Below are 24136 nucleotides of genomic sequence, written 5' to 3'. Positions count from 1 at the left end.
TGAAATCGTATGCACGAGAAAAAGTGAATCAAATCTAATGTACCATAGCAAAAATCATCAAATTTAATATGGATACTTTTTTGCCACTTGCTGGCAACACTGGCCGACACGGTCTCCGAGCAGCATCCACAGTTTTTGCGCCACACACAGAGTGTGTGTGTTGTTGATTGCACGTTTTGTTTACATCGCTCTTTCGTTTCTCACAGATTCTACGCCGCTCAGCAGATCCCGCTCAATCTCAGAGAAAAAAATGAAAGTGTAAAAAAAAAAATGGAATCGATGCTCTCTCGTCTCAAAACTGTACTTACATGCTCTTCGCAAACAGTCCAAGTGTATGCAAACAATCCGAAAGCAGCTTGCCGGTGTTTGTGGTAGATAAAAATTGGCTTAACGCAACAGCAGCTCAAACAGATCCGAACAAACTTTTGAACCATTTTTCGAGAAACTTTTGAACCAGATCCTCTCCGCTTTCCTATATCTTCCACCGATGCCGCTGGACGGTGGTTAGATTACACGGTTTGTTTGTTTTCGTTCGTCTCACCCGGCATTACAAAAGAGAGCGCGTACACTCTCCTCCGACGGCGCCATGTTGAGAGCGCGGACACCATGTTTGCTCTCGGCGCCATATTGCAGCGCGCGCGCGCTCGCGCTCTCTCTCTCGCGGTTGGTACAGAAATAACAAAGCAAGCCAGTAGTGCGCTCATTCAAATAGTAGCAGCCACGCGCCGTCGACGGTTAGATTGCGTCGAGACTTTGAACCGTTAGCACGTCCCCGTTGCGTCACAACGTTTCGCGCGTCAACCGTTTCGCGTCTTTACGCCAGTGAGCGAGTGTGATCTCTTGCGTGGTGACTTTTGCAGTTGGCCAGGTTGGTTTACTGTGGCTGTGTTTACGGAGAGCAAGGAGTGACAATTTGTAGAATTTTCCAAGTGTTTGTTGTTGTGCAATCGGAAAAATATTTTGGATGGCCAGCAAAAAAAAAAAAATGCAAAGTGGACAGCAAAAAAGCAAAAAATTAATATCAATTGGTGGATGGAAACTTTTTTCGTCTCAACGTTCGTGGGATTCGGATTTTATTTATTTTTATCGTTTTGCTATTATTATAAGCAATAGGCGTGAGTGTATATATGTGTGTGTGTGTCTGGATAATCGAAAAGAATTACAGGAAACACTTACGGACCTTTGTTTCCGCCCCCCATCCCCATGTTTTCCCTCTTCCCGCTGTCAACAATCATTTAGAACGGAAATTCTGTGGCGGGAAAATAGGATATCCTTCCCACAAAAAGAAAGGTGGAAAAGTTTCACCCCTAAATCGTCGCCAAAAAAGCGCGCGCGTGAGGGGAGGAACGCGTGTTTTCCATTATTAGCAGCGGCAGGGCAGGCATGGGTCGCGACCAAAACTTTTGGCCAGCGTTTTACTTATTCATAAATTGTATAAGCGCGCGCGCGTTAGCAGGGATTTGGATTCGGTGGAGCGTTGTGGGTGGCCTTCGCAAATCTGCCCGCCAAAATCACTGCCAGATGATTGTCAGAAAACGGGAAAGGGCAAAAGGGCGAGAGGGTAGTAGACAAGGAAAAGTAAAAGCATCGCGCCCGCTTATATTTTTTGGGAAATGGAAAGAAAATACGCCACGGAAAGAAGCGTGAACAGTGGCGAAGCAAAATCAAAGCCAATAATGCACACTGGCGTAATTTTGGTGTCTGTTGGTCTGAGTTTGGTGGCAAAAAGGGCTTTCGTGGTGAGTGCTGGCCTTGATCAAGTTCGATCGACTAAAAGGAAAAACTTATAACAAGCGAGCGAGTGGTGTGGTGTGTGAGTGAAGAGAAACGATTTCCACACGTATGTTCTAGCAAGAGTGCGTCAATTTGTGTCAGTGCCTGCATGTCTGCCTGTGTGTGTGTTTGAGTTTCGGTCGTTAATGTTTATGACTCAGTGAAGCACACGTTTCCAACTCGCCCGAATCGTAAATGCCAAGGAAAAGGAAACAACCAGCGGAAAATTACACCTGCGTTGTTACAGCACCGGGGACGAGCGTTCCTGACCGGTAAATGGAACTGAGTGGAAATACACCCACACACACACACGCATGAGCCTGCGAATCAAATATTAAAATCTCACTTATGCACGAGTTCCTTTGCGCCGTCGTCTTCAAGTCGCGTCCATTTGCGTTCGGTGCTGGTTCGGTCTGATGGTGTGGTGCCTATTCAATATCAATTCTATATCACCGCGGCGTTTTTTTGCGGGGTTTTTACTTTTGTTTCGATATGGATTTTCGCATTTTAGCATTTTCAACCGTGCTAAGTGTAGCAAAAAAGGCACTTCGTTTATTTTGATGAGGCAGTTAAGGCGAAAGAAAGAGTGTGAACGAACAACGAAAGAAGGAAGCATAGAACAAAACACAACTGTTTTAAAGCATTTTTCCGCGGGTTTTGGCGCGAGAAAGTGTGTCTTTGGTTTCAACATTTACCTCGAGATGGAAGGTGTGAAGTGTAAAATTGCCACTTGTTCGAATGTACCTATTGTGTATTTGTGATCTGGATTTTTTTTTACCATTTAACATGCTGATGAGATTGATTGGATGTGTCCTGTGAACCATTTATTTTAATCATTTTTTTTGTTATTTATTTTCGTTAGCTTTTGTAAAGTATAAAAGTGTGTGATTTTTGTTCAATACAATAAACTGGTTATTAAAGTGTTGCTGTAAACGTCACATCGAATAAGGGGCTATTCTTTGGTGTAATTGTTCGCTGGGTAAGTAATGTCTTTTTAAATTGCCAATTGAAAGTGGAAAATTAAATTTAAATAATTGTTTCAATAGGAGATTGTATGATTTATTTCAAGAATCTAAATTCAATCTTCAGCTAGTGTAAGTTATTTGAAGCGCTCGGTATGAAGCGAAATACAGTGAGTGCTAAAAGTATTCGTCTAGCTGAATATTTTACAGAAAAGGGCGAATTGTGGCTGCAATAGGCATGGGTCAGTAAAAGTAATGATGAGGTTTGCTAAAGGGACCATCAATGCACACGCTTGACCTCAAAATATGCATTCAAATAGTACAACAGCAACTAAACCCACCCACCCACTCCTTATCTTATTGGTCATCATAAAATGCACTGATTCTTGGCTTGTATTGGATTTTTGGACATTACATCGCTCTTTTCGTTAGATTAAGGGCCACGGATGCCTGTTTATTTGACAGTTTCGTGTCAGAAAAATGGCCAAACGCTGATCAAACGAATGAATGATGTCTTCCACATGCCTCACAAGCTTTTTAACTGGTTAGCAAAGATAAAAAGACTCGATTTTTGCCATCATGCTCCGTTCCTTGAATTCCCCCACCTTTAGTGCCTCTCGGACCACTCGAAGTATTATTGAAACAACGGAAATGCACGTTTCAAGTTTTTACGAACCTCTGCATTACTTTTATTGATTACTGCCGCGTTGCGGCCTTAATTCGCCTTTTTCTGTAAAATGTTCAGCTAGACGAATACTTTTAGGACTCACTGTATGCAGTGAAAAAACATATGACAATATAACTATATCAATTATTTTGGAAAATTGATTAAACCACTACTGCCATACAAAATTCTAGAGCTGATAACACCACAGTTTGAATGGAGTAAATGAAAAATAATTTTGTAGATTTTTCAAATTTTAACGATGTTTCAAAATCTTAAACGACAAACATACATAATTTATTTAATTTTCCATCGAATCCGCTCAACATTATTTATCATATTCGTCAACATGATTTTCAACTATTCAATGGCAAATGTTTGCCCTTTATGCTACGTTTTTGAAGCTTGTATAACGTGGATAATAAATTAAAAGCTTTATAATAATTCATTTTAGAACACTTTGTTCAATATCAGCAGGGAAAAAAATCAGAAAATTTATTCTAGAACGTAATTACATAGATTACTTGTTGCAGAGAAATATACAAAAGACACCGAGAACCAATCAAAGGCATAAATAAGCGCTTTAAAGTCCAATACAAGTTTCCGACTTCGAATTCGAACGGTTTCAACTTCTCTCGCATTCCTAATTGATATCATGCTCAACCTATTAGCATGGGAGAATTTAATTAAACCGCTATCATTGTTTGTTCAAGCCGCTTCCCGGGCTGAGCGTAAACACAGCCCGAAACGGCACCATCAAGCAAGACGGTAAATCAATAAGACTCTCGCTTTGTCATCATCGTCATCACAAAACGGTGCAAATGGGATTGAATATAAATTTAAAATTCATCCTCCCGCACCAACCATCTGCCTTGTTGCGGCGTAAAAGAGCAAGCCCAACCGAGCACTAACCTTCTTCGAAATTCCTGCACAGCTTTTCCTGCATCACAAACCTTTGTGTTACTTTGTCGAGCCTTTTTTGCCCCTCTTCTACAACTGGTTTAGCTGTAACGCATTTTCCAACCCACACTTCGGTTTTCCGCGCTCGTGCCGATTTAAATGTAACCGTAACGCGTTCTTTAATGAATTATTAATGATGGACTTGTGGGCTTGGGTTTAGGGGCATTTTCTCCCGTCAGTATGCCCGCGACAAGCATATCGCATATTCCGGGGCATCCCTAGTATCCCGTTCTTCACTCGCAACTATGCAAAAACATGGCGCACGCCAATATGGAAATGATCGCTTCAAACAAACCGGCCGCCCCACTTCAATTAGCTGCGTTGGTGGGCCGAGGCGGAACAATGCGGAAACTCAGTGTGATGAGTTTTGTGCAGCCAGCAGCTCAAACCAAACCCAAAAAAAGACGACAACAATCAGCCCAAAAAGCAAGCTTCTCCGTTCTGCAGACGCAACCGCAAAAGGTTGGTCGATGTTTGTTGATTGAGATGTTTTTCGCTAAATTAAGCGATGCTAATTATGTTGCTGCTGGCGGCATGCGGCTGCACAAGGCAAACGGTCAGCGCTGTTGTTTGTGCCAGCGTCAGCGGATGACGAACTATTTGCGAAATAATGGTGCGGAAGGATTTTCCGCCCAGCGAAAGGCGTAGTGTAATTATGATAATAATTTGTAACATTCTTTATTGGACTGGCCGACACGGGCACTTGCCCATGGCACGTACTGGGAGATGCTTTGTTTAGCAAATCCTTGTTAATTTTAACCGCTCGCTCGATTATTTAGTAAATTGTGGCACGAAAAAACAAACCGACCCTTAAATAATCCCTTTAATACATCTTTTAGCGTTCAATGTTTCATATAATTTCGATAGTCGCTTACCTTTTTGAAAACACCTTTGCAGGGAGCCTTTTCGGAAGTTGGTTTTATGGAGTTTTTTTTAATGCTTACCCTTCAAAAAATAGGTTTGTAGGTTGTCCATTGAACCCTTGCAACAAGCAAAAACTCCTTTTTTTTCAGGTCCGTTTTTTATGTCTCTATGGGAATTTGGGGCAATATGGTCTTGATATAACGTCGTAGTGTCACTCAAGGCATGTTACGGATTCAACATGTTCTTTTCTTCAATTATCAGTTATTAAATACATAACATTGAGCTTTTGCTGGATCAAAAAATAATAATAATAAATTTGATGATTGGTTTTATACTCTAGTAATATTTAATAAACACACGTCATCAAGCGTCCAAGAAAATTGCTTTATAAAAAGCCATCATTAAAAAGGGACAGGGCATACATTTTAAATTGTATCTCTGTTCTCTCTGTTGTATATACTTAAAACGCTTAAAATATAATACTGTCCTGCCCAAATAACGATATCGTAATTTCGTTATTAAGGTTGACCATTGCGCTCCAAACTCCCATACGATATCGAACTTTTATATCCTGTTTCATCCTTCCTTTTTTTCGCCTCGCTAAGGTTGATACTCAAAGGTAAAATAAGCTTTAAGCTTTCCCATAAAGTACTTCGATCGATTTTGCAAAAAAAGGGATGTACTTCTCGTCATTGCAAAGCTACCCAAAACTGGCTGATGGTTGGTTTTCCTTGCCAATCGTTCTCCGGAGTGGTTTGTGCATGGAACATTTTTATGATGGCCACTTCAAAAGAACCGTTTTCCCCCTTTTTCCCTGATGGTAAAATATCCCTCCCAATCTCACACTTTTCACCGAACGTAACGGTTTGGCACCAGAAAAAGTTAAACTTGCCAATATGGGATTGTGAAGCGGCGGACAGTGGTGGTGATGGTCCTGATGCTCGAGAATCCCTTTTTGTATTCCACATAATCGTCAATTTTTCGTCCCCGTCATTTCTGCCGCTGCTGCTGTGTGTGTATGATTATGCAACGCGTGGATACACAAAACCCACCCATTCGAACCACGGTTTTCCACTGAAACGCAAACGGAAACAGTGCGCACGAATTACAGTTTCCGGACGGCTGGCCAACATGAATGGCATCCGGTCCGGTACGCGCGTTGGATTTTCGCCAGTTCCGGCCAGAAAACGGCGACAAAAAAGGGGGGAGGAAGAAAACAGTACCGGTTCGAGATCAGCTGGCGATAATCCTGTTATCGAGAATTTCACCCCCAGCGGCTCTCCTGTGCGCCAAAAATCAATAAGGAAATGAGGGCAAACGAGTGGGTACGGAGGGAGGGAATGAAACGACCGACACAGACACAGTGAGTGAAAATATTGGTCAGATATAACTTGGCCGACGGTTTTGGTTTCGCTTTCAGTGCTTCATCATAAGTGGCGAAAAGGGGAGAGGACCATTACCAGTGGGCGATAGAAACCAGACGCAGATACCAGCAAACACGGCGGCCCAGAGGTAAATGATGCAGCCTGTCGATTGGTCCTCACATTACATCCACTTTTAGGGTGGATTGTGTCAAAGACTCCGAGCCGAGTTTGTTGCGCGCTGTTGGAAGCAAATAACTCCATATTCGCAGGATTAACCGAGTCGAGTGGTAGTAGTCGGGCGGCCGGTGAAGCGTACGACGAGATGCTTAGGATTAACGATTCATCCACCGGAGGAACGGGGCCCATTCTTCAGGCAGAATGTTTGTGGGTGATAAATTCCTCCAAAACAGAGCAAGAGGGTGAAGTTAAGCTTATCGGCCTGGGGTAGATTTGTGTTTGATAATGTTCAGCCCGAACGCAAGCTATAAATCATCGAGAAATTACCGAGTAGTTGAGTATCCTATCAAGTGTGTATCTTTTTATTGGGGATTTAATACGTTGGACCGTTGGAAGCGCGTGAATTGGCTGGATGAAACGTTGTAAATCTAGCCGGCGGAAGATAAATGTGAACGATCGTGGTTGCGTTGCGTCGTTTTGTAAGCAATTTACTTGCCTTGGACAGGGCGGCTTTATAGTGTAGTGCGTAACGCACAAGATAGGATTAGAATGGTTCTTAGTTCAATCCTAGTTTCGATTTTGTTTACAATGTCAATCTTTACTAATTTGTTAAATAACGCGTTTTTCTGGCGATAAACTGGGTCCAGTATACACTGCCTCTTTCTTGGGTTTTAGAAAGAATGCTTTATTAGACAACAGATTCCAGACTTTACCTGACTCAATATCAAACATTGCCGGATACACTTGAATTGTGGATAAGCAAATATTGCCCTTTGTGACTTCTGGGTTTAGAAGACACTGAACTGGACTCTGGACGCTTTGCAATCAGCACAAAGATGCAGTATGAATTGTTCAATGAAATGCTAACAACTCACTGCTTTTGATGTCTTACAGGGTTTACCTAGCCAATCGGGCGTCGTCAAAGCGTTATCGGTCGCCGTAAATACTTTTTCGGGCGACGTCAACCCTCAATTGCGCACTGTCATTTCTATTCGGGCCTTGTGAAGTATGAATCGGGCAAGGTACAGAATGAAAGCGTTCTACTTTGTATTTTGTTGCTTTCTAGTTGTAAAACAATACTCGATTGCGAGTAGTTTAACTGATATGTAAGAAAATTCACTATTTTAAAGTTAAATTACATAAAAAAAAATGATTCAAATTCCTTATTTCAATTTTTTAATTCAAACCTGTACAATGCAATTTGGTTTTATATTTTTTTAAACATAAAATATGTTAAGTGATTAAATTAGATTAACTATTTAAAATAGTACATACTAAGTTAAACAACATGCAAAATACGTATTTTTAAACAACTTAATGAATCAAATACACCGGAGCTACCGATTTGACACCTTCAAGAGTAGGACGCTTTCATTCTGTACTTTGCCCGATTCATACTTCACAAGGCCCGAATAAAAATGACAGTGCCCGATTGAGGGTTGACGTCGCCCGAAAAAGTATTTACGGCGACCGATAACGCTTTGACGACGCCCAATTGGCTAGGTAAACCCTATATGTGATTGGTTTACATAGTCCTAATTATTTAAAGCCCTCAGTAACCAGTATACCTGTCTTGCGTCGTGAAGCTATACTATTGACTTAACATCTGAAGAGGGCAGAACAAAGTCAACAGAATCGTTTATCCGAATGCGGCATCTAGTGCGATTAACGCTTTATAACAAATCTTATCAATACAGTTGAACAAATGTATATTTAATGATTGCTCTTCTGGTACCTACGCGTTCATGTCATAGCAGCCGCTAGAACCTTGTCTGTACCACGTGCAGCTGGATACTACTCAGATACTGGTGGATGGCCTCGATCAACAAATAGAGCTGAAATTAGATTATCCTTGTACCATCCATATCCCTTTTTTTACAGTTGTGCTCATTGCATCCTCCCTTTTGATTGACACTGATTGATTGAAAGTGCAGCATTATGAAATCTATATCTAATATCAACAGTGCTGTGCTCGGTTTTAAAATCACAGTCCGGTAGGCGTTTCCACGACACGCGGGTCTAATAATTTTAATGGAACACTCTTGTCATCATATCCCCATCCCAAGGAGCGTACCGTGTCGGCTGGGTAAGCCAATAAGACCACCCAGCTACTGGACTGAGCAGAGAAGAAGGCACGAAACTTGTGGCACGCGCCTCTACACCATGTCGACCGCCATTGCCATAGAGCCAAAAGGGCAACCCAATGAAAATCCATTCCACGCAAACAGTGAGCGAGGATGGTTTTTCCCCGAAGGCTTACCCTTCAATCAAGCCAATATCTCCACCGGGAGCCGTTAGAAAAACACATAAACCCGGCTCCTACACACACACACACACACCCCGGGAATGGGTAAATCTGATCAGATTCGATCTGATCACAGCCCTCCTCCGCCTTCGCACTTTTCGGTCGCGATTCTAAGAATTCACTGGCGATTGCGAAGTGGACTGAGTGGACTGAAAAGCGCACACACCACACACACACACACACTTGACGAGCGCTCGATGCTCTTGGTGTGTTTACCGAACGGGGGCCACCGGAAAGTCCATCCGGAAGGATAATTTTCTTCCATTTCCAATCGGGATCTGCCGCTTCCTAGCTCGTTAGTTTGGCGGGCCTGCCGGCCCGTTAGCAAGGACCGTGATGATGATGCATGCTGGAATCTGCTCCTGATTGGAATGTTGGACGGCTGTGGTGTTCCGTGTGTTTGTGTCTAGCGTACGAAAGAAGAGACAGAGAGAATGATATGTGTTGCGTGAAGACTCCCAGGAGAAGGAGTCCGCTTCCGTACCGTTTGAATTGTCATCAAGCTGACGGGCGTTGGGAAGGCGTTCGTATTTCCAACGGTTCGGATTGAAATTTTGATTTACCAAAGATACTTCTTCGATGGCCGTCGGTCGGCGGTGCGTAGTGTGGCATCGGATGCCTCCCCCTAACAGCGATGGCTTTCGAGCGCTATCGTTTGTCAACCGTTTGCTTGTGACGTTTGCCTGACAATTTGCGAAGTTCAAAGATCTGTCCATCCAATCATCAGCTTCCCGTAGCACGGACACACGGGAAGCTTCCGTGTAGCGATGTTCCGCAGGACATTCCCAGAGTGATTATCGAACCCTCGGTTCTACATGTGCCGGAACGTGCTCCAGCATGGTCTCGCTCGGGACGGTTCTAGCAAGATGGCTCTCCCGGTGGTTGCGTCTTTAGCCGTGTCTAACTTCAACGCGTTCCTTACGCTAAGTAGCATGTATATTTGTACCTCCGTGTGTGTGTGTGTGTGCTTGTTTGTTGAAATGGCATCGTCCACACATGTGCTTAACACTGACAACCGACGGACAACAGTGCCCAGGCTTCAGGTATAGGAGGCACAGAATACATTAACAAATAACTAGCGGGCACTGTCCTGCTGTTCGGTTCGCTGTGTACTCGCGCAGACATGCCTTGACCGTGTTCAAATTTCGTACCAGCCCAGCGAGCACACCGGGAACGGCGCTTATGATGAATGATTTATACGGCACTTTGCATGGTGCCTTGCCCTCTTTCTCTGTATCATCTTCGAGTTGCCCCGGGTATGTCTGCCGGGCTTATGCAATATATTCTACTCACCGCTGGAATTGCCCCAAACAGCGAGCTAGTCAAACTAGTGAATTAATATCAATTACTTAGTACCTCGTACAACATTGAGCAACAACGTGTGTGTGTGTTGTGTTGAGCTAGAAGTATAATATGAATACGATATTGATTAAATTGTATTGCGCGATTTCTTATAAGAGTTTGTTCACTTCGTAGGACTATTTTTAACCATCCGCTAAGCTACAGCTGATACACATCCCTTCAGCCTAATGGCCCAGCCTCTGCTCGGGTTACCTTTCTGTCGTCGCATTTCGTGTGCTGTCTCGCCACGCGTGCACATACGCTTCGTATGCTCCGTACGGATTAACTAGAGCGAAAGATAGACCAGAGACAGCTAGGCCAAAACAGCTTGACTGCTTTGCAAATACGATAATTAAATTCTGACCAAACCAGTTTCTACTGCGATCGTGTCGTGGGCCTCTCGGTCTGAGCCTGCAGCAGCCGCCACCAAAGTTCTTTGCCTCCTTATTGGGTTACGGTGTATGGGAGCGCCTTAGGGCCTTTTTATTCTTGACCGGTCAAGATCTAGGCGTTAGGGAATAAGAGGATTTAAAAGGTTGTATGCAGACTTTACGGCTTATATTTAATATAGCAGGAGCTTTTATTCCTGAATTTCATTTAAGAGAGAAAGGATCAACTTCCAAAGAGTGCTAGAGTTATGGAAACTCGTCTTTACGTACGGAAACGTATGAAAAGATGGACTTAGTCGTAGAAAAGCTCTCCAAGCGATCCAAACTTCGCCCGCATACCCAGTGTAGGGGCGTACCAGTTCGTACCAGCTGTGTTGGCATGTGCGAGCTGTGTTACATTACACATTTGCCACCAACCCTCCAACCACCCTATCTCTGTGTGTGTGTATGTATGTTCAAGGTTAATAAATCCACCCAAGCTCGTAGACCGTAGAGCGTTACGGCGGCGGCGAGGGTCGATGTGGGCGAATTCGGTGTGAAGTAGACTGGTTCCCTTTCATCGTACCAGCGGGCGTTACTGCTTTTCAACAAATTGTATAATCATCTGGCGATCGTGGCGGTAGGGTTGAGCGGGCGGAAAAAATCGCTCGAAACGAAGCGAACGGGGAGCCGTGGGGAAGAAAGAAAAAAGGGAAATTGAATACTTGCCCAACCGTATCGCGTATCGGCGTGTCGCTTCCCTCCCCGCCGTAGCAGCGTAGTTTAAGTTCAAGTTCAATTAACTCATGTCAATTACATGATGATCGGATCGGTGGTTGGGGGAGGGACTAGTTTTTGGAGAGCTTAATGTGTACCGGCTCCTTTCGCTACGGTTGGGCGGCGGGTTTTTGGACCTTTGGTGGTGTGCGGGCTGACTCAAGTGGCCATTACGATGATCCTTTCCGTTTAAGCGGAGGTGGAAGATGTAGCAAAGCGTAGTAGTGGGTGACTACGAGGAATCAATGCCCCAAAGTAACTGTAAATGAGAGGGATTATTTCAGCAGTCGAAGTGGTCTCCAAAGTGCCTGTTACTGATAGGTTGAATGATCTTAATGGGAATGCAACAAATCCGATTTTTGGAGCGATTTAAATGGTTTTGTGTGGTAAAAGAAAGGTTTCCAATGTACCAGAACTTTGTTCTCCTTATCAATTAACAATTTAAACTACATGAACTGGTATATTAACCGGTTTTCAGAGAACGCAAAGCTAGTGCCAAACTTGGTCTAGCGATTTGGTTTTGCTACACAATGACCTTCAGCATATATGGGAGGAGAAACTGGCAAGTCATCGCGATGGCTGGTAGAACGAAATCCCCGCACAAGAAGACACACCTGAATGGCAAGAGTTAAAGCACAGGTTGTCTGTGGAAGCTGTATCCTACTCCAAAGTCAAACCAGAGCCAACATACAACGGCCATCTTCTAACGCTCATCTTCCATGTTTGGTATGATTTCGAGACGATGACTTCCAATTTCGTGCTCCACACGTCGTCAAACAAGGTTCTTCAAAGAAAATCCTTACACAATTCAAGCTTCACGCTGGTGTATCCCAACGACCAATCAACCATTTCGCCATTTCGGTGGTGGTGGTGGTGTTGGTGGTGATGGCGAAGAAACTTCACTTCCGAAAGCCATAAGAAACCAGTGCTATCGGTCAGTGATAGAATTTGAAGTTCGCAAAACTCTTCGCCCTAAGAGCGATTGAAAAGCCACAGGCTCGATGATGGCTTAAAGCCCAGAACCCCAAAAACCTTTTCTGTTTTGGTTCACGGTAAAGATTGAACTCGACCCAATGGACAATGTGTCTACCGCATAGGGCTGCTGGCTTTCATCGCTTTCGTCTGGGGAGCTGGGAGAAAAAGGATTTTGTGAGGGAGTTGTAACGCACGAAAAGGAGGAAAAGAACTGAAAGAGATTTCATCCATACCCGACTGAAACCCGGGTGTGGCCGAGAGGACACCCGGAAATGGAGCCCGCTTTGGGTGATAATGATGCCGCTTGTTCGTCAGGAGCGTCAGGATGATAGGCAAAACCGGCTGTTGCCATTACGGCGAAGGATGATGTGTTTATGATGTGTTGAGCCGTTCTCTCCGCTCTTCCTAGAAGGTAGTGCAGGTAGGGATGGTAATTGTTTTGAAGAATCTATTTTAATAGCAGTCTCGTTGAGTAAATACTAAACGGTTCCTAGAATCTAGACACGAGATATGCTCAAAAGTGGTGTTTGTTTGTGTGTTGCTAGTAGGAGGTTTGTTTTCCAACGATTTTGCCATCTTCCATTTCGAGTACTCGAGTGGTGAACATCCTCTTGTGCTGCGGGGTGTCCTTGCATGACGAGGGATAAATGACTTCATTTGGTCATCTCATTAGCGAGCCAGCAACCATTGTACGGCACATTAGCAAACTTTGACAGTTGCGCTCGCCAATTCATCACTGCCAAAGTTCGGCAGGTGGCAGGTTGGGCAAAAAGTCGTTAAGATGCCGTAGAGAGAGAGGGGGAGAGAGAGCCAGCCATGCTACTAACGAGGGTCGCGTCGCGTTCGTTGATGAGCGTGCATCTATTTCTTCAGTCGGTTACGCTACGCAGGCGGGGCGTTTATTAACGTTGATTGAATTCTCGCGAAACGCACCACGATGCCACGATGCGTATCACATATCTGCTGTTTTTCCTCAGTTGATGGTGGTGATGGTTGGTGCAAACGAAGGCCAACGCTTCAAAATTCTTGTGCCTAAAGTTTTGTATCCCCCCTCGCTCCGTTTGACGTGGTTGCATGTTAATGAAACGTGCGCGTCTCACGGGGCCAAATGCTGTAACCTTTTTCGTTATCTTTGCCTCGCCTGTCTGTCTATTACGGCAGAAAGATTTTTGCACAACTTCATTTTTCCAACGATCGTGTGTAAATGGGTATGCGGCGAAAGGATTTTGGAAGTTTTTGGTGTGGAATTTTTACACAATCGGGCACGACAAAACACACTGCATTGCATTACAGTATGTTGTGCGAACGGCAGCCACACTCTATGGATTATGGTTGGTCGGTAAGGAAGGCACAACAAAAAAGTGTTTAAGATATCATCCCATTTTTGGTTGAAAATTGCTAGAACATTGGAAATTGGCAACTTGATTCCTGTTTACTCATGCTCTCTCTCTCTTCCTTGCCCAGTTGGGGGTATATTTGAATTGGTTCTTTGGGATATGCAGCACAGATAAGGGTAAGGCGTAAAGGTAGGAACTGGGCGTAAAGAATGCGTAATCAGCACGAAATTAGTGAAAGCTGTGCTGCAGATGTTGCTGAAGTCGCATCGGGGAGTGTTTCTTAGACATTGCTCTCTACCATGCCCCGGTAGCTCCTGCCAAGAACAGACCCACAGACACACACACAGTTCCTTCGATCCTTAGTAATTAAGTTCTGATTCGTGTTGTTTCGGCGGCGCTGGTTGGCGCACTTCTGCTGCGTTCCGTTTCGGGTGGAGCTGCTTGACGGCCAAAAGTTTCGCGCTAATTTTTCCGGCCCCAGCATCCAAGCGAACAAGCATAAGTAAGTTAATCTCGGCAGACACTTTCGTTCGCCCGCTTCTGGCCCGGTACAGGCTGATTAGCATAATTTTGAATAGCGAATTGGGTATACGGTAATACGGTGTATTTTTTCCCAAAGCTTTGGAGGAGTTCATATTCTTTTACAGGGTTTTTTTTTCTTGTCTTGTTTTGGTACCGTTATTTTTTATGCCCGCTCTTTGCTGATACGGAATTAAAAGGAATGTTTTAAAAATGAGATCAAAGCGGGACTAAAAATGTTCTTGAGCAGAGCTCAGAATTTCCTTCCACACTGTCAACATGCATATGAAATTGTCCTATCCGATTGGAAATTAAATCCCTGCAGAAACGTCCGCTTGTAACAACCTTCCAACGACCTGCAACACTGTCGGTCATTGATTTCGTCAAATCCAGCTCGCTTATTCTCGGACCTCTAGAGCTGGTCGAAACGCGCGAGCACGAACGAAACAGAACTCCACACACTCGCACGCCGGTTTCTTATGGGGGCCGGTTTGGCAAGCATGGTTCAGTGACCTTTCCGGTGTTTGGTCGAACCGGTCGAACCTTCCGCACTACCTGCCCGGGCGCTTCTTCTCTCCCGCCCCGGTTAAATCGGTATCCCTACGGAGCTTACCCATCTGCGATGGTTTATAATTTTGTTTTGTTAAGGTGCGTTTCTGGGGCGATGCCTCTGGTGCCGGAGCCCTTCTCGTCCCATCCTCCCATCCAGCGACAGATTTCTCACTTAGAATTCCGGCGGGGGGTTAATCACATGTTATTTTAGCGAGCATGATACAGGTTGTTGGCTGGTGCTATTTTGTGTATCTCTTTCACAATTCGTACCTTTCGTACTCTGGCGTTTCGTTCAGAATGCCAAGGCAGGACGATTTGGTTCTGTCCGTGGAGTCGTTGCTGTTACAACTGATGAGAGTTGATTTTGTGATCACTGCACTGTACAAATAGTGGTTAGTCGGATTGTTGTTAGCAATTGAGTTTTTAAACCCCAAAATTCATAACAAAAATGTACCAAAAAGACATGCCAATGATTAATGGTTTACAAAGTAGCATGTTTTCCCCATTTTAACAACTAAAACAAACCCTATTATCCGTGCTTCATCGTATTCGCTGCGCAACCGGTAGCCTCTGCAGAGCATGTGGGCCCTCTTTCTTGTCGGACGAGTTTTGCAAACTCATCGAAATCATATCCGAAGTTTTGAAGAAAACACACACACATGGCACGAGAAAAGGTGTGTATTCTCCAGCACAGGAACGGAAATGAATTATGACATCGATGAAGATTTGCGAATAAAACCATCCTTACATCCCCGACTGCCGACACGGACACGAAAGCGAAAAGGAACCTATCAATCAAGCCCAACCGGCAATAATGATGTCTCATCATTCACGTTGCATTAGGTGGTATCTTCCGGAGAGCCAGACTGAGCCGGCGAATTATTGCCATTGTGATGCCAATGTTTCGGAAGCTTTTTTTTTCTTCTTTCGTTTGTCACATATGAGGTGTCGGAGGTTGTAGCTGTTGGTGTGGATGACAGCAGCAGCTAAAGTGGGGTATATTGAGAAGCAAATTGGTAGTATTTGCAGGCATTTTACGATACTTGGAATGCACAATGGAGGCGTCCGCTGTAATAACTGTATTTATTTGGATTAACACATCATATTAAGCCATGTTAAGGAAACATTCAATAAGACTTACAGGGAGGTACAAACTGTCATAAAAGTGTACTAACAATGTCTTGGATAAAATGAAATCCTGTGTAGTTGTCGAGCTAATAATAGGTATTAAAGATTTGTTCCAATAGTTACAATTAAATAATTGTCATTCTTGGCCGGAGATGTTCCAACAACACCAAAAAAATTCCATAACTCAAATAGCAACGACTCAACGCATCTCCCGCCCCAAAATCTTTTGTTTAATAGCTTATTTCTTGTACTCTTCACTTCAAAGATTTACGTAAAGATATAAGAGACATTATTCCAAATAACTCTATCTCTTAAACGAAAATGGAATGCAATGAAGCTAAATCTACGTCAAATATTTAATTGGATATTGTTCTGCGTCAGCTCTGTTCTGTCGTTTGGACCCAATGCTCCTCCCCAACCGCTACAACACCTGCACCATTTTCTAGCAATTTTAAATTTTATTATAATTACAACCATCATGGCAGAAAAAACCTTCCCCTACTGAACGTCCAAAGATTATTATGCAGCGAACGTGTCATCAAGCGGGCTGGTTCATAATTTAATCCAGGAATCTTAATCTACCTCGGGCGCAGAAATGGGAGCAATATTCCAGTGATGACTCACGAGACCACTATTTCCACGCGAACTGCCAGGAAGCGTCAACTTCCTGACAAAAATCCAGCATTAGGTGGTGGTGAGAAGATGAGGTTTTCTTACCCTCCCCGGTTTTGCTGTGCGCAGAGGGTGTGTTTTGTTTGAGTGTTATTTTTTACCACAATGGAAAGGGACCACCAAAAACCCATCGGAAAGAGCCATCAAGCTCAGACTGTGCTGGGCTCTTTCCACCGTGGTGCGGGTGCTGCTTGTGTAATAACTTCAACACGCAGCTGGGAGCTGCTGCTGCTGAGGATTTGATTCCTTACCTTAATAAATTTCAACCCACCGGTGTTAAAACCTTCCCGGTTAGTAAATGACCACAGGATATTCTGTAGACGAAGGAAATGAAAACAAAGATAGAGGGAAAAAACAACAAAAACACTCTTTCTCAATGTGGAAGTAGTAGAAAAAGTAAGAGAGAGAGACAATGAGGGAATGGACTAAAAAAGACAGAAATTAAATTATGCAACGGATCTTGCAGCTTCCATTCTAAGTTGACATTTCCATTTTATCCTGTCCCTGGGTTGGGCTGTGCAAGACACTAAGCGGGGCTAGAGACGAACGTGAAGGAAGCGTAAACCGGAAGGTACCGCCAACTGCTTCTGTCCGGTTCGGTGAAAGTCCAGCATTATGGTTTTTTTTTCCTCCACTTTCACACACACGCACTTCACAAGAACGTTTCCATTCTGTCCAGCACAAAGACAGTGTTCTCTAGTCCCCCCCTCCCTCCTCAGCGAGCGGAGACCATCGACCAAATGGAGCATGCAGACCGGTTCGTTCCGTTCCGGTGGCTGAAAGTGTCGTTCACGGAAGTGAAGTCGAAAAGTTGGGCACAACCGCCCTTTCCCCAGTTTTGGTCTAGAGGATATGGGGTTGGAAATCCACTCAATGAAACAAAGAAAATGATGATAGATAACGATCTACGCTTTTCGCATTTTTCCCACCCCTGTTTTCTCTGCCGAACCTCATGGTAGGATTTTCAAAACGCCTTTTTCCAGCACACTAGTAGCGTTCCGGCTTGCCGCCCTGCTGTTTTCGACAAGCGGTCCAAGCCAAAGGAATGGACCGCTGAATATCCTTTATTTCTTTGCCTACCGTTTCTTTTCCGCAGAAGGAAAAATATGGTACGGAAGCAGCAACAAAGTTGGAGTATTTTTTCCCTCCCTTTTTTTGGTTTGCTGGGTGCGTTGCCGCACAAATACTCTGTTGCCTGCTGTGCGGCATCGAAAAACTCCTTCACGCATACGGTACAGCAAACGCACGGTAGAGTGAACATGAATCAACCATACCTCCAAATACCCGATGGGTTTCTTGGTTTGATGGTCTAATGTTGTATGGGAGTGTATTTTTTTCTGTGAATGTCTTTGGTGATGGACTGCAGAATGCGATGAAGCTTGAAGGCTGGGAGGGAAAATTGGAACACTCGAAACGTCAGTCCTGTGTTGGAACCATGGGGGAGTCATTTGTTTGGATCTCGGGTCCGAATTATAGGAAGGTGTCTGTGGCTGTGAGTGGTTGTGTCTCAGGGAGGCCAACGAGACGTCCGGAACGAATTAATTTAGTGCTGACCTAAGCTTCCGAATATAATTTCCATCCATACATAAATACATAATGGAGCCGACCGCAGTCAGGTTATGGTCGCATGGTCGCACAATGCTGCCCGAATACCAGACGCTGCAAGCTGCCGGGGAGGAGTGAGTATTTCTCCATGAAGTAGGGCTGATGAGGCATGTCTATAGGCGCACAGGTGCATATTTTTCCTGCCACATTGCCTTCGTTCCAATGCCCTGTTGGTGGTATGGTCGAACGCTTCTGTTGTGTATTGTAGTCGAGGCTGTCTTCTGGCTCCGAACCAATGTGTCTATATTTGGTACCGATGAGTACGGTGTCCATGTCTAATTGTTATGTCGTTTGTGGTAGTTTTCTTTTTGTATCGCTACGGAATTTGTGGTCGTGGGTGGTTGTATATCGTGTATGCGATTTATTATATTGAGTGCCTTTAGTGCCAAATAAAAATAAAAATGAAGATGTACGAAAGTAGAATATAAAGATGGCGGCGCTGTCAAAATACCAAAATATCTGATTAAAATAACTTAGAATTAGACCTGAATTTGTGATAGAGAACTTTAATATGTTAAGTAGAACAAAATTAGTACCTAAAATGTCATATTATGCTCAAAATTATACATGTGCCACTTATCTTGTACTTAATAGCGTTGGTAGTGTTAACCATTTCCGATAGAGGGCTAATTAATTTTCATGTTTGAAACATTTATTTGATAGTCGTTTCATTTAAGTGATTTTCTCTCTTTTCACATTAATATGATGAATTATAGGGAAGAACAATTAATGATCAGAACGACAATTGAAACAACGTTGTAAAGCATTTGCAGAGAAAAACAGGAAAAAAAATCCTCTTTTTAACCCTCTCTGGAATTCTTTGAACCACTTTTTGTCGGTTTTGTCGTGAAACTGCAACCAAAAGTATAAAGCGACACAAAAAATAATAATAATTTTACCGTCGCTTTCATCAAAAAAACAAGAAAGAAAGAAAGAAAGAAAAAAACAATATCCAACAAATTTGGAATAAAATCAGGAACCCTTGCCCAAAGCACGTCACACTTGACCGGAAGTGATCGTAACACGCGCGGAAGGGTTATGACATCACAGTGGTCTGCAATACGGAGACATCAGCACATACCCACACAAAAAAGCCTCCCCAGACAAAGCCTGACAAAATAAATCACACAAAAAGTGTCACAAGGTGAGCTGACCTCAAGTGCTTTTCCGTTTTGCTTGGCCAACATTTCGCTGCCTTTTGTTTTTTTGTTCATCCCCGCCCAACGGCGATCAAATGCCCAAACCCCAAACAGGCGTGAAAAATACAGCGCCAAAGCTTTTGTGTCAGTGAACTTTTTTCCATTGTGCTGGGTGCGAGAAAGTACTCAAACTCCCGAAAGACGAAGCGCCCAAGCGTTCTGGGACGGCTTTTTCCTTCGCCCGACTGGCCCCGTTGACAGTGTCCGTTGGCCACCGAAAGGAGGACCCGGCGCCCGGCATGGAAACACGAAAATCCTGCGCCCGTAGAAACCAATTAACGTTTGACCTTGTGTTTTACGGTTCGGTTCGGTCGTCCGTGAAGAAAAGAAAAGCGGCCCGATCCCGCCGGCTATTTTCACGCTCACATTACATTGACCGAAACGGCGTGTCAGGTTTTTTTGGCAGGGAAGAGGCGATCATATTGTCGGGCGAAATGAAACACCTCTTAAAGAACGCAACCGGCGGCGGGGAGCGTTTGTTTGCGAACTGACACACGCCAAAAAATGGCCCCTGGCAGGCCCCGGGGCCCGCTGGAGCGCGCGTTTTGCGTGCAGTGAAGAAAAACCACTCCTACCAGTGATGCCGGACTGGGCTGGACTTTGCGATGGGGTTTGTTTCATTCTCATCAACCCGAAGCATTTTAATTAAATTAGCATCCAGACAATCGCTTACGGCATTCGCCTGTCAACCTAGCTCTCGAGGGTACTTTTTTCCTCTTTGCTCGGCGGATCGGGAGTTCGCACAATAAGAGGCGAATTTCAGACGGCAGCTTCCCGAGTTTCCCGTCTTTTGCAGCGGAGCGAGATGTAGGACAAAGGACGCACGGAAGGGAGAGAGGGTGGTGAAAGTATTTTTTCCCCGCTGTTGCTGAACTATCCGGGAAATGTTGGTGCGCTCCAGCTTTTCGTTCGCGCATTGTGTTGGGCTTTAGTGCATCGTTTTTTTGTCTGCTCTCTTTCCGCAGTGTTAGTGTCCCGATGAGCGTTATCCCAACGATGCACACGAGTGCACTTAAATCTGTTCAAGCGCAATGGAACCAGTCAGTCAGTCAGTAGTAGTAGCACGCGGGCGAAGTTGGCTGGTTAGTGTCCCAACCATTCTACGGCTATCATCGTGCCAACCACTCGCCGAACTGCTCCCTGTCCTGGGAGAGCAAACTTTCAGGCCCCCCCCACTGTATGGGACGACCCTATCTGCTCACTTGCTCTGAACGTTAACCATAGCTGCAGATCCTTTACGGTTAGTGGCAAAAGGATAGTGACAGAGCAGCTTTCGTCGAGCCATCTCCGCGCCGGAGCTGTTTGGATTGGATTTGTAAACGCGGTGCGTGGTGCGTGGTGCAGCCGGGGCAGGTCGTAATCAACTAGCAAGGATTATCGTTCCCTGCACTTCCCCGGGTGCTCTGGAGCTGGTTTGACTTGTTTTACATTTGCCCCTTTGGCGAAGCGCGTGTGGGGGAGCTCGTCCCCAGTCCGGGATCGGTTTCGGGAAGAAGTCAGTAAAATGAGTAGTTTTAAGAGTATAAATATGCAAACTTCCACTCGTACTCGAGTGCTAATGGTTTCGCTTTCAGCTGTGCCTTCTCGTTCGAGCTGGTCGGAGTTTTGCTACGGGCATCGGCAGGGTTGGCCCGCTTGTTGGCTTATCGGGATGCAGGTTCCTCTGCCGCGTGCAGCTGGCCGAGCTTATTGTGATTTGGCTGGGTGGTGGTGGCGGTGATGCACTGGCGAAGATGCAGGAATGCATAATTAATTGCTACAATTTAGCCGTTAGTTATCGTTTCATGACCTTCGGTAATGAACGCCCGGGACGCCTTACGGTGTGTGCTGGCAGTGCCATTCGGCCAGTCAATACGTTTTACGCCACATCTGCAGACAGTTGTCACCAAATAATCAGCATGATTCAATTACAGAATCGTCTTTATGTACGGTCGCTAGCTTGATTAACATTTTAATGATAAGGGGATGGTTTGAAATTAAATATTGAGTTAGAAGAAGCTCCTTGTGCGATGCAGAGTATTTAGTTATCTGTTTAGATTATTTATGTATTTATTTATTAATTAATTAATTTATTTAGGAGATTATTATGTGTCTATTCTGTTCCAGAACGAGTGGATATTTTAGATATTTTACTTATTTTTTCTTGAATAATTTGTGTTTATACCTAAACATTTTATTGCAAACCGTCAATACAAACCAAAACCACTGAAATGCAGAGGACAGTTGCGCCACCTAGCAGAAATCAATCGCACTAATCATGATTGGAGTGTCAATTCAGCTTAACTAGCCGCTGACATTTGTTTACATTTTAATCAAAGCAACCGTCTACAAGCAAAAGCGTCAGATTCTGTATCTCTTCATTTATATATGCCAAATATTGTAAAAAAGTGTTCAAAATAGAACAAAAATCTTCAAAAATGGCATCAAAAGTGCGATCGTTTCATTGCATGTGGTTTTTGTGTGTTGATTTACAACCAAAACACAGCAACGCCATCATATCCTCCATTACCAGAGTCTGTACGATTGATTGCATCACGACAAAGCTCTTCTTTTTCTAATAATTTCTATTTTCCTTTATTTTGCAGATAGATTGGCAAAACTGTTCCGAGTGTGCAGTTGTGACGTGTGTTTTGCTGTGTGGTGCTGCAGTGGTTATAAAATAGTGAAATTATCAATCGCAACATCCAGCAGCAGCAGCAGCAGCGGGCAGCGGTGTGCTTGGCGGTAAGTGCGACATTTACAACACACGAGCGTATACAACACGCATCAAGGGGCCGGGGGACAAGCCGCGCGCTGTCCGCAAGGATGGGAAACAGTAGTAGCAACGGAAGATTAGCTTTTAGAGCCGTGCTGGATCATCGAATGCTGCCACTGCTGTGGACAGTGCGGTGCGGCAGCTTGATTTATGTCAACGAGCCGAACGATTGCCAAACTCTGGTTTTTTAGAGATTTTTTTTTAACGCGCATCCACACGCATCCGGTGAGGCGATGATTTGTGCACAGCACAGTCAGAGTCGTTTGTCCGGAAGAGCATTTTTCCCGGCTCCGTTTTTTGTTCGATACTGCCCTTGGAATGCGCATCAATTGCAATGATGTCACGCGCCCGAAAATTGAAAGCATCCAATTGGACGCAAAGCGTCAATTTTCCAACAAGGATCTAGTAACTGGTTTAGCGAGTGACAGGGAACATTTCAATTGGAAAAAGTCATGGGGCAAAACAAAAATGCAACTAGATTTGTTTGTCCAGATTCGGGGACCGGCTTGTAGCAGAAGTTATGTTCATGTGTGTTGGAAGGCGTTTGTTTCGGGATTAAAAAACACACACACACACACCCATCGATCGAATGACTATTTGAAGGGTTAATTCAAACATTTGCTACATGGTGCAGTCGCCCGTGAGCACCGATGTTGCGTGTTTGTGTGCCTTTTTTCCCATTTTTCCACTTATACAGTTCGTTAATTTATGTTCTCGGACAGGCAGTGCGCGTTCCCGGGCTCATGTTTGATTATTCCATTCAGGCGAGCAGCGAACAAATTGTTCGTTCAATGCCGCCGTTTGCTGCCACCGTATTTTGTTGGTGGGCGTATTTTATTTTTATACTACACGGCAAATAATCATAGGCAAAGTGCCGAGCGTATCGTTAACTCGTGTCCGAATGAAGCTCCAAACGCGGAGCAAATGACAGAAAAAATCGGAACAAAAACGAACGAGTTGCAAGAAAAGCCGCGTGGAAGTCCGCCGTTGGCAAATGGGGGAAATTTCGACCCTGTATTTACGCTACCAAACCTTCCATTCCTTCCACCTCCGTTAGTGTGTGTGTGTGGTTTATGATACTGCGGGATTGCGGCGGCAAAAAGCAATAGACTTTAATTAACGGTCCTAGAATACCGCACTCGTGTGGGGCGACCGCACCACCGCACACGGAACGCAGTGGCACACCGCGGGCGACGATGCCCGGGCAGGGCTTTAGCGCCAGTTAAACCGTACCCGGTGGGATACCCCCCCCATCCAAACGGTCGGCCAAATTCCGCTTGAAAGCGAGCGTGATGTGCGTTGCGTTGCGTAGCTTCAGGCAAAGCGCGCCGAGAGGTCGCGAGTAGGCACGCGAATTAAAAATAACACCCTCACCCCCTCCCCCACCCCCATTGGTGTACCCTGTGCCCTGTGCCGCAGCGTGATGGAGTGTGAAGCTTACATTTGTTTACATGCTGGAATTGACTGCCCTTATCCCCTCCGTTTTTGTTTTTGTTTCGGTGTTTGGGATATGTTGATGTACCGAACAGAGGCGGGCAATGCACCCCCTATACCGAACTTCCATCCCCTTGTCCATGTTAAAATGTGTATGTGTGTGTGTGTACGCTTTCCGTTAATGTTGCTTTCTGCTTTCGTGTCATTTTAGCAACAAACGCAGCTCGAGAGAGAGAGAGAGAGAGATAGAGGAGATACACGCACACGCAACGCTAAACCTTTTTTACATGAATGGAAATGCAATCATAAATTGGTGAAGCAACGCTTCGTAATCTACCGCCCCTACCTCCCCCTACCTGCTGCATTAAAACATAGCACGCTCATTAAATGCTCATGCTGCTCACT

The 24136-nt window shown here is 44.6% G+C and overlaps 1 protein-coding gene across 1 annotated transcript in view; it reads left to right on the top strand.

Moving 5' to 3' along the window:
• Positions 1-2635: 2635 nt before the first annotated feature.
• The window catches only part of LOC1270584 (Ig-like and fibronectin type-III domain-containing protein 1), a 114742-nt gene continuing 93241 nt past the window's right edge, over positions 2636-24136 (top strand). The window contains exons 1-2 of the mRNA XM_061653458.1: positions 2636-2752; positions 22128-22266. The gene's annotated coding sequence lies outside the window, so the exon portion shown is untranslated. The remainder of the gene's footprint in view (positions 2753-22127; positions 22267-24136) is intronic.

Source organism: Anopheles gambiae, chromosome 3 (genome assembly GCF_943734735.2).
Source record: "Anopheles gambiae chromosome 3, idAnoGambNW_F1_1, whole genome shotgun sequence".
NCBI lineage: Eukaryota > Metazoa > Arthropoda > Insecta > Diptera > Culicidae > Anopheles > Anopheles gambiae.
The sequence above is the reverse complement of the archived record's forward strand: the minus strand, read 5'-3'. Positions and strand labels throughout refer to the sequence as shown.